The sequence below is a fragment of the Halichoerus grypus genome, chromosome 3, assembly GCF_964656455.1.
Source record: "Halichoerus grypus chromosome 3, mHalGry1.hap1.1, whole genome shotgun sequence".
In the NCBI taxonomy this organism is placed as follows: Eukaryota; Metazoa; Chordata; class Mammalia; order Carnivora; family Phocidae; genus Halichoerus; species Halichoerus grypus.
Genome location: NC_135714.1, coordinates 33,346,789 through 33,357,394, shown reverse-complemented (window position 1 = coordinate 33,357,394; position 10,606 = coordinate 33,346,789). Strand labels below are relative to the sequence as shown.

The following is a 10,606-nucleotide window of genomic DNA, read 5'->3' as shown; positions in this document are numbered from 1 at the left end:
GGTTAACTATGTGCCAGGCACTGTTCTGAGCTCTTCCTATGTACTCACTCATTTAACCAGCAGAAAAACAGTTTTGGACTAGTCCTTCACTAAAATAGCCCAGTGAGAAACAGTACTTTTTTTTTTTTTTTCTCAGTTGGTGACACTGCAACCCGAAATCACAACTCCGTTTTAGGTTCCTGGTGGTGCCTGCTTCCTCTTCTAGTTTGTTTAGTCACAGAATTCGATTCCTGTTGGCCGGTTACGCGCCTACAAACAGGCTTAGCGCTCTATTGAAATGCGTGAGGCTCCTTAACTCTTGTATAAACAGGTAACGCGAAGGGGTGGGGCACGGATTGCGGGTTTCTTTGGGATGGGGCTGGGGTGGGGGTTAGAGCCAAGTCCCCAGAGATCAGGCAAGGTTAAGGGAGGGCTTGGCGGCTGTTTGTAAAGGCAGTGTTTTTTGTTCCCTTTCTAGAAACCAGCTGTAACTTTAGGTCAGGGCGCATTAAAATGAGCCACTTCTGAACGAGCAGCGCCCAGGCCCCAGGCCCTGCTGCGAAGGCCCCGGCAAAGGTCAGGGTTTCGGCCGCGTGACGTTCCTTCCTGCGCCCGTGCGAGCGCTGCTGTGCCTCAGGTAAGGACACTCTGGGAGGCCCCCCCTGCCTTCGGGCCCGCCGCGGGGCTGGCTGTGACATTACCTGGTTAAACGGCTCGTGTACCGGGCGGGGGGGGTGGGGGGACGGACGGGGAAGAACGGGGGTGGGGGGGGTACCGATCTGCTCGTGATTCAACAGCAGGTTCCTTATTCCTCAAACATGGTTCTGCTTCGTTTCTCTGAACAGCCCAAAGGGGGCCAGACGTCTGAGGGCAGATGTCCTCAGGCGCAGCAGGTGCCACTTCTGGGGCCGTTTCTGGATGTCAGAAATGGATGTGACTTTTGGAGCGGGGAGAGAAGCCTGTCTGGTGAAGTCCCCAAATCTCTCCCATCCGGGCAGATTTTTTTTTTCTCCCCCTTAACCTTCAAAGGTATCTGAGCTCCTAAAACAACAGGAATGTTGCACTGGCCTTTAGCCAGCGGAGGCTCAGCGAGCAGGATAAAATTTCAGTGCAGATTTACGGGAAGTTGCCGGTGTTGGGAGTAAAAATCTGGTTTGGTGAGTTTAAGGGAAGGGAGTAGACGAGAGACAACCTTGCTACTGTGAGGCGAATGGCCTCGGCTGGGGGAGGGCGGAGGGAGGAGGGAGGAGGGGAACAGGGAAGAGCTCGCAGACCAGACCCGGAGCGCTCCCCGTGCGCGGCGCCGGACGCAGCCGGGCTCCCGGGGCCAACTCGTCTCCCCCCCCGGGCTGCGGACCCCGCGCCGCTCGGCCAGTGGAATCGCCGCGCTTTCAAGTTCTCGCTCCCGCCAGGAATTTAGCCCCCGAGAGCTGCCTTCTGGTTATCGCTCCTGCTTCCCACTTTGGAATGTGCAGTTTGGGACAGTGAGAAGCCGGGGCTTGGGGAGTTGTCCTCGTGGAGAGTTGCTCTCCGCAGGTTTCCAAGGTTAAGACATTCTGACAAACTGGAATTCCCGGGGCCTGGGAGTTAAGCCTAAAACGATCTGTTGCTTTAAGCGGCGCGGTGGGGAGTAGCTGGACACTCCTTATTTTGATTTTACATTAAAAAGAGGGAGGCGGAGAAGATGTTGTAGGTTACTTCCTAGCCGTGTAAATTGCTACCGGGCTGTGAGTGGTGTTAATTTCTGAAGTGGGCGACTCCAGATACATAACAAAGGTAAGGTGGTTTTTGGCAATCCTTCTAACTACCTTCCCTTAATCTTACATCTGGGTCGCAGTTTTGAATTTTTTTTTTTTTCTATTTCTCTCTTCAGCCCTGATCTCCCTCATTGTAACGCTCTCCTTGCAACTCTGGTATGTTTAGTGGGAAAGAGATGGTTTATAAAAAGATTTTAAAAGCGTCAGCTTCTGGAAAAGCAGAAAATCATATACAGTCAGCCCCATCATGTTTCCTCTGGTGATGAAACCTTTTCCATACAAGAAACAGATTTTTTTTTTTTTCACCCTTGAAAACACATGACTGGGCCATGCAGAGGCACAGGTGACTTTTAGAATCAGGTTATTAAAGTGAGATTGAGGAAATTTCGTGACAGGCATCTAGCGCATTTAAGTGTGAAGGTGGGGGGAATGAGGAGGAATGTCTTGCTGCAGTAATTTACCTCCAAAGGTAACATTGAGCGGAGGAGGCTTAGTTGTTTAAAGTTACAAATTCAGTCTGCATAAAAGTGTAGGGCTGATGAATTATGACAGCTGACAAACCACCAGTCACCGGATATTGAAGAAATCAGTTAAAATAAATGATGTGGAACTTTTCAAATAAATGATTCACTTTTTTAATTAGGTAAAAGTTCATCTGCTCCTGGATACTGCCCCAAGACATTTGGGGATGTGGCTTCTTTCTTGAGGCTTATCAAAGTGATGGAAAGATAGCGTCCTCAAGGTATTTACTTAAAGGCCATACTGGTTTTTATGAAAAATCAAGCAATTTTTTTCTAATGGCACCTGAATGACTCATTTGTCTTTAGCAGGAATGCAGATTAGAAATGTGTTCTTTATTTCACTTAGCAAAAAAAAAAAAAAAAGTGTTCTTTAAAAGTTTAAATGCTGGACTCATACACATTTTTCAGGGGAGAGAAAGCCAAGGGTTGACAACCCAAACATGGAGAAGTTTTAAGCACAACTGCACTTAGGACCAAGAGCGTTTGAGAACTGCAGGTGCCGGTTCGATTCTAACAGGTGAAAGGTTGTCAGTGGGGATGAGAGAGGACGGGATAGCACTTTGTGGGAGTTTGTGTTGCTGTTAATTTAAACAGCGATCTTGGTCAGATTGATGGTCTGAAATCTTGGAGGGAAACAAAACCAACTCAGTCTGAGAGGAAAGAAGGAGGAGGAAGAGAAAGAAATGGGTTTTGTATCCTTTCTCGTCCACCTTACCCTTCGTTCACCCTGGTCTGATAGGGAGACCGTTGGCCTCTTTGTCTTAATAACTGCATACGGGAGAATGAGGAATCAGAAATTTCACCAAAGCCTAGCTTCATTATTAACGTTCAAGATTTGTTAAATGAGGAAATAAGCTGTCGACAACAAAGCTGCCAGCCTCACTGTCATGCTTCTTTACCTGACTAGGCTACTCATAAATTCATGTGCTCAAGAGTCTTTTTGAGCGTACGTGGAAAATGAATCAAATTTTGAAGATACTTTAGCTTCCTCTTGGTTCGTGAGTTTTCTGAAGCTTGTAGGATTGAAAGTCTGGCATCATCATTATACTCCAGTCTCTATATTTTTAATAGTCGACATATTTGTTTTTGATTCCCTGTTGCGCTGCTGTGGGCTAAATTTTGAAAGGATTGTGACCAAAACAGTTGGTGACAAAGATAGACTCAAGATAGAAAGCAGGGAAACTGCTTCTGGACACGTGTCCTATATACTTGCTCTAACTAGTGTTTAATAAGACTACTCACATTTTTTTTTCCCCTCACATGATAAGAACATTCAGTGTAGACTGTTGTCTTTGGTTTATTAGTAATGGAACCTGTTCTAGGTAATTTAAACAAAGATTAGAAGGTTAAAGTAGATAAAACTATTACTATTTTTTTTACAAAATGCGTTTGCTTTCCAAATTCTACTCTTGATCTGAAGATTTGATAAGATCAGGAGTCCCAAATGATTGAGCTTTGACTGCGCTAGGAAAGTATTTGCCTATTTCAGACAGGATTCCACCTCACATTTCCAGTCCCTTCCGATTTTTCAGGAACAGGCAGAGGACTAGGTGTAGGGGTGCTGGTAGGAGGAGAGGGATCCCAAAATTGGACACGAGGTTCAAGTGAAACTGTGATTACGTTTTCCCAGAGGATGCATAAACCTAGAAAAAATGTACTCTGAAGAGGGCTTAAGTTTGGGATTCATAAGATTTAGGAAAAGGATGTATTTTGCCTAAATCTAGAATTTGTGTGCCAAACATTTAAGTTACAATGAAGACATGAATGCAGCTTAAAAAGTGGTTGGCAGAATGGTTCCAAGTTAAAGGTTATTGGAACGTTTCAACCGCTGGCCTGATGAAGAGATATATTTTTCCCCTTGGGAGCATCTGTGTCTTACGATGGTGTCGACTTTCTGGTTCAGGGTTGTAAGAAGTACGTGTTAGTCAAACAACCACCTGCTCGGAGTAATTGCTTCAAAGAACAAATGGAAAAAGGACTTACAAGAAGGGCAATGCAGGAATGACTTGAGTTGTGAGGTAGGAGGCCTTCCGATTCTCCAGAAAAGAACTGTCGTGGGAATGACAATAAGTAATTGTTCAGTTGCCACCTCAGGTTGCTGGAAACCTCTCAGGCTAGAGGGATTGAGGGGGAAATGGCACCTTGCCACTTTTTGCGTGTGGTCTGAATCGTCTTGTCAGGAAAGCTCTCCTGAGGTGGCCTGCACTGGATTTCTGATGGTTTCTTCTCTCGTAGTTGCTTCTCCTTCATTTCTGTCAGCATCTGTATGGGGAAGAGGAGACAGAGGGACAAGATATTCTCTCCCCTAGCAGTCGCGTGCTCCTTCTTTTTAGGACCTTTTATATTTTGTCCTGAAAAAGGGGTGAGGGAGGAATGTTCCAGTAAAAGTAGAAGGGGAGAGAGTGTCTGGGGGATCACGTGGCCGAGAAACAGGTGAGTTCCAAATACTGTTAGTAATGTGGAATGCACTGGAAAGCTCCCGTGGAGATTTATTAATGCCCTCAAATTGTGGCGGGTGAACTGGCAACTGTAGGATTTAGAGGCTCACCCGCCCACCTTTTGTAATTCAGATGCTCCTAGTACAGTGCACTAGATGGGCTAATTTGAACGGATTCAAGGTATCATCCCTTGGTAGGACCATAAGGAAACTGATTACAAAAGGCGGACTCTCAACCGCGTTACCGCCTTTCACTCTGCCTTTTCTTTACTCTCTGCCATGGTTTAAGGACACCTGAAAAAAAAAAAAATCCCAGCTCAGTTTGTGTGGCTTCTGTGTATGATACGAGCATTCTGTTTCGTGGTTGTGAATATTCCATTGTCATCACGGGAACTTCATTAGTGAAAAAATGATTTGTGAGTATGTTTAGATGTATGCAGTTCATATGTTTGTACAATATAAAACATAAGTAAACTGATACTCTACCAGAATTGACAGTAGTTTATGGTTGCTCTTTGAATAAACCCTAGCATGTTTTAAGAGTGGAGTCATTTTAGAAATCAGAAGTATAATCTCTACCTTTCTGAAGGCCATTTAAGAGAGATGACATCAGGAGAGGACAAAGGGCTGGTGCAACCGTGAAAACCCTTTGTGATTTGGGACAATGTCAGTCCTTTGGTCTCAGCAGATTCCTGGTAGGGCAAAATATATATTTTATTTATAAGTTATATGTATTCACATTAATCAAGAAAACCATCTCCAGTCTCCTCAAATAAAGCTATTTGTCTTTGAGGATACTGTACTTTTGTGGTTCTTAGGAACATGATGGCCCAGTACTGGGACCATGGTAGGTACCCAGTGTGTATGTGTTGAATGAAAGGGGAGTTGCTGATGGTTCTAGCTTCCTGATTGTGCTTTGCTTTGGCTAATAGTTTTGCTCCTCTTTGTCCACCAACTGGGGAGAAAGACAGCGTGATCCCAGAAACTATGGATAATTGGATAATCCATACGTGGGTGAGCAAGAGTTAACTATATGTGCCAATGAACAGTGGTTGGGGTACAATGAATGTGGGGCATTGTGCACCAAAACAGGAACAGGATGCCTCTCTACCTGACCAAGGAAATGCCAACCTATAAAAATTAGAATAAAAATATTTACCTTTCGGAGCACTGAGACCCGGCTCAATCATTTTTGTAAAGCATTTCACATCATGCCAAAAGAAAAAAAAAATTTAATAAAATGAAGAAGATTTTTTTTTTTCAGGTGCTTCTTCTCAGATCAATTTGATTGCCATTCTGAAAATGTTTATTTGAGCCTTTCACGCTCAGGTCAAATATTCATGTTTCTAAAAGTAGGGATCCACGTGCATGATGATAATAGCACTGTGGCTGTTGAAAAGACGGCTTAACTAATATTTCTTTCTGTTTATTGTCATTTATTTTTAAAAATAATAACATGGTCCTTGGTACATCAAGCTCTTGCCAAGATTAGGTGCATCTTCTCAGTAGGCTTCCCAGAACAAAGTTGCCTTTGTGTAATTTAACTGGGACGATTTGGTGGCACAGGAAACTCAATGAGGTGCTTCAACTTATTATTAACAGAAAATCCAATGGCCTGATGTATGTGTGTGTGTGTGTGTGTGTGTATACTCTACCCGCTGATATCTATGATATATTTCTCCATGCAGATGATCTCATTATTGTAGACTTTCCCAGGGAGGAATGTGGTGGTTGGGAATTTTCCTTGGAGTTACAGTTAGATTCTAGAAGACAAAAGCTGCAGCATGCTGACGCAGAGGCGGACTAGTTTGTTCTCAGGGTAATCAGCAAAATTTGGTCACACCGGGAAAGAAAGAAAAGGTGGCTAGCCAGAGTGAAAACAACAGTTTGGGGAAAAGGGATAACAGTTGCACTAAATTCAAACTCATTGGCAGAGTGGCTCAAGAGTATGGACTGCCTTGATTCACATCCTGGCCGTGCCATTTAGGAGCCAGGGGACTTTAGGCGGTTACCTAAAAACAAAACAAAAACAAAACCAGAAAAACTCTCTCCATGACTCAGTTTTCCCAGCTGTAAAATGTCCACCTGACAGGGCTGTTACAAGGAATAACTAGATTACTGGGCGAGCAGAGATTGGCATGGCGCTGGGCATGAAGTCAGTATAATATGGCACATAGTCAACGTGATGGGCACATGTACCATGTTTTGATGTATTTCTGTGTTTGAGTTCTTATCTCACCACCCTCCTTCATATATAAGAGTTTTCTTTCACGACCTCTTCTGCCGGTTGGAATCCAGGACTCTCTCCTTAACCTCACAGTTTGGCTTTGACCAAGTGGCCGTTGCCATTGAACACAGGCACTGTTTTGCTGAGTTACTTTTGGTTTTTGTATCTTATTTGTATGGAGAAAAATGTTACTTGGAATCACCAAGGTACACTTTTTTTCTCTCTCTAGGTAAACAAAAGATGTTGATTAGAAACAAAAGGAATAATAACTGTTATATCTGTTGGTGAGACACCGCCAAGTGTCCTGCTGAAGACTGAGCATAGATTGTCAGAAATGGTGGGGCGCCTGGCTGGCTCTGTCGGTAGAGCGTACGACCCTCGATCTTGGGGTTGGAGGTTCAAGTCCCCACACTGGGTGTACAGGTGACTTAAAAAAATTAAACCTCTAAAAAAAATTTCCAGAAAGGGCTAACGCAAAATAGAAATATTCTGTGAAAAGAACCCTAAATACATCAAACTTAAATAGTTCCTATTACGACTTCTGTTGGTTAGTATTAGCTAGTCATAATCATAATGTATAATATATGGACCTGTCTTAGAACTGCCACAGTGCCTTATCTGTGTATTTCTCATGGCATTTTATATCACTTCTTACTTTTGTACATTCACTGTTTTCCCTACCGAACACAAACTAAGTTCTTTGGAGATAGGATTTGTATCTGAATAATATTTATATTCCTCAGTGTCTCTAGTTTATAGTTGAGTGCCTGATAAATAAGAATTTCTTAGCCCAGGAACGCCGGGTGGCTCAGTTGGTTAAGCACCTGCCTTGGGCTCAGGTCATGATCCCAGGGTCCTGGGTTCGAGCCTGGCATTGGGCTCCCTGCTTGGTGGGGAGCCTGCTTCTCCCGCTCCCTTTGCTTCCTGCTCCCCCTGGTTGTGCTTTCTCTCTCTCTGTCTCTCTCTGACAAATACAATCTTAAAAAAAAAAAAGAATATCTTAGCTCAGATACATTGCCATCTAAAATCATGGCATTTTGCATTCCATGGGTATGTATACTTTTTTTTTCTTCTTTAAGTAAGCTCTACCCCCAATGTGGGGCTTGAACTCAGGACCCTGAGATCAAGAGTTACATGCTCTACGGATCGAGCCAGCCAGTCACCCTGATGACACATTTTTATTTGCATGACTTCTTTTTTTCCCACAAGCATTTTACCCCAAATTGCTAAATAGAGGAAATATGATGGAGCTGCAGCGAACTCAGGCAGGGCTGAGCCAGAACAGAAGCCCGATCCACAGTCCAGCCTCTGAAAGCAGGGCAGGGTCGGGGAGGCCAGGGGTAGAGAGGGGGTGAAATTTTACGGTGTACCCATTGCATTGTCTAAAAGTTTAATCCTCTTTTTTCTGCTCTTTAATATCCTTTAAAAAGCTCAAACCTGTTACTAGGTAACTATGAGAAGGTGAAGAAATGCATTTTCTCAAGATTAGGAGGATTTATTAGATAATTTATTAAGAAAAAGAACATTTTCCCAAAATTAGGGGACATGAACAGAGAGATCCAAGAGAGGAAATAATGTCAGGTGAACACACACGATCGGTGAGCCACAGTGCTGTGGTTTTGTCCGTGGGCTCGCGCTGTACTCTTGGCCAAGGAAAAGTGCTGAGGAAGGAGGACAGATGATCAAGAAGTGTTGAGAGAATTGCTTCTAGTGAAATCCTATTTGCAGAGCAAAGGGAATCCAGTAACAAGTTAGCTCTTCCCACTTGGTGCAAACAATAGTTTGGCTCAGGCACCTCCTCTGCTCTTTGCCCTTCATTGTGGGTTCCAGGATCCACCTCAGATTATATGTAGATTTGCCAGTGAGTAAACAGAACCTACCAGCTCGGATTTGTGCTCTGTCTTTGCAATTGCTTTGCTGTCCGCAGAGACAGCACTCCCAGCCTGGGAAGGCGGGGATCTTGGAATATCCTCCCAGCACCCTTCCCAGAGTGGAACCTAGGAGGAGTCACTCCCCAGTAGTATCTTTAGGAGGCACACAGACCCTGAAATTAGTGGTAACACCCATGTTCTCACACGTCCTAGTAATTTGTCTCGGGTCTTGCCCTTTCTCCACTGACTAGAGATAGTCCATGAACTAGTCACTGGAACTGCAGAAACTGCTTTTCTGTTCTCCTTGCTTTCGCCTTTGCCCTAACCCCTCACTGTTTTTGACACGGTGTCTAGAAGGATTATATATATTTTTTAAGATTTTATTTATTTAAGAGAGAGTGAGAGTGTGCATGCCCGTGAGTGCAGGGGGAGGAGCAGAGGGAGAGGGAGAGAGGGAGAGAGGGAGAGAGAGAATCTCAAGTAGACTCTGTGCTGAGTGCAGATCCCACTGCAGGACTCGATCTCACGACCCTGAGATCATGACCAAAATCAAGAGATGGCGCTTAACTGACCAAGCCACCCAGGCGCCCCTAGAAGGATTATTTTATTCTTACTATTTTTTAAGATTTTATTTATTAGAGAGTGTGAGAGAGAGAGATCACGAGCAGGGGGATGGGGTGGAGGGAGAAGCAGACAACCTGCTGAGCAGAGAGCACGATGCGGGACTCCAGCCCAGGACCCTGAGATCATGCCCTGAGCCGAATTAACCAATTGAGCCGCCAGGCGCCCTAGAAGGGTTATTTTAAAACAGAAGTCAGATCATGTCAGTCCCCTGCTGAGATGCCCCTCTCCATCACACTTAAAGCCAGTGAGGCATTATATTTCTAGTCCCATTACCTCTTTAACTTCACCTCCTTTCACTCATTCCCTTACTCACTCTGCTGTAGCCACTGTTTCATGCCTCAGGGCTTTTGCAGGAGCTGTTCCCTCTTTTTGAACCATTTTCCCCAAATACCTGCATGGCTCACTTTTTCACCTCTTTCAAGTCTTTGTTCTTCCCCCCTTTATCGAAAACAGTACTTCCTCCTTCCTCTTGGCACTCTCTATCTTCCTACCCTGCTCTATTTTTCTTTTTGGTACTTCTTAGCATGCTGTATAATGATGTAGTTCATTGTCTCTTCCCACTAGAGTGTCTGCTTCATTTATTGATGTATCCCAAATACCTTAGGGTGGAGTCTGCCACAAAGTAGGTACTCAGTAAATATTTGTTGAATAAATGAATAAAACACACAGGCTTTTGCACAGCACAAGTGTGATTGAAAGTGTAGTATAATTTGAGTGTCCTACTCAAAATACAACCACAGACACATCTTTCTGAATAAGCATGATTTTTCTCCCAGACCTCCCCTGTGAAGCTGCCATATTTTCTCTGGTTTCCTTATTTTCTGTGCCACCAGGAGCCCTTGATGGAGGCCGATGACTAAGTAAAGAGCAAGGCAGGGCTGAGTGTTGGGGATGGCGCAATCATTTCAGCACTGTGCTGTTTCCATATCAAAGCCTCGTCTTTGGCAATCTTTTTGTGATTTCCATCTAATTCTTACAGCCCTGATTTGAACCAGTCTTGTTGAATTGCATGCCCTACAGATAATTACACTTGTCTAACTCATGTTACTATACAGTTTACTACTTTTTCTATTGTCATTTAATTATAATTAATGATTGTTCTGGAAGTAACTGTCAAGTGTTTTTTGTTTTTTTTTAAACTCTTTTGACCTTTGAGATTTTGCCAAATGCCTATTGCTGTTACAGTACTC

The 10,606-nt window shown here is 44.0% G+C and overlaps 1 protein-coding gene across 3 annotated transcripts in view; it reads left to right on the top strand.

Moving 5' to 3' along the window:
- The first annotated feature begins 219 nt into the window (after positions 1–219).
- Positions 220–10,606, top strand: part of RBM47 (RNA binding motif protein 47) — a 151,804-nt gene continuing 141,417 nt past the window's right edge. For all 3 annotated transcript variants that reach the window (XM_078068540.1, XM_078068539.1, XM_078068538.1), the window contains exons 1-2: positions 220–310; positions 458–616. The gene's annotated coding sequence lies outside the window, so the exon portion shown is untranslated. The remainder of the gene's footprint in view (positions 311–457; positions 617–10,606) is intronic.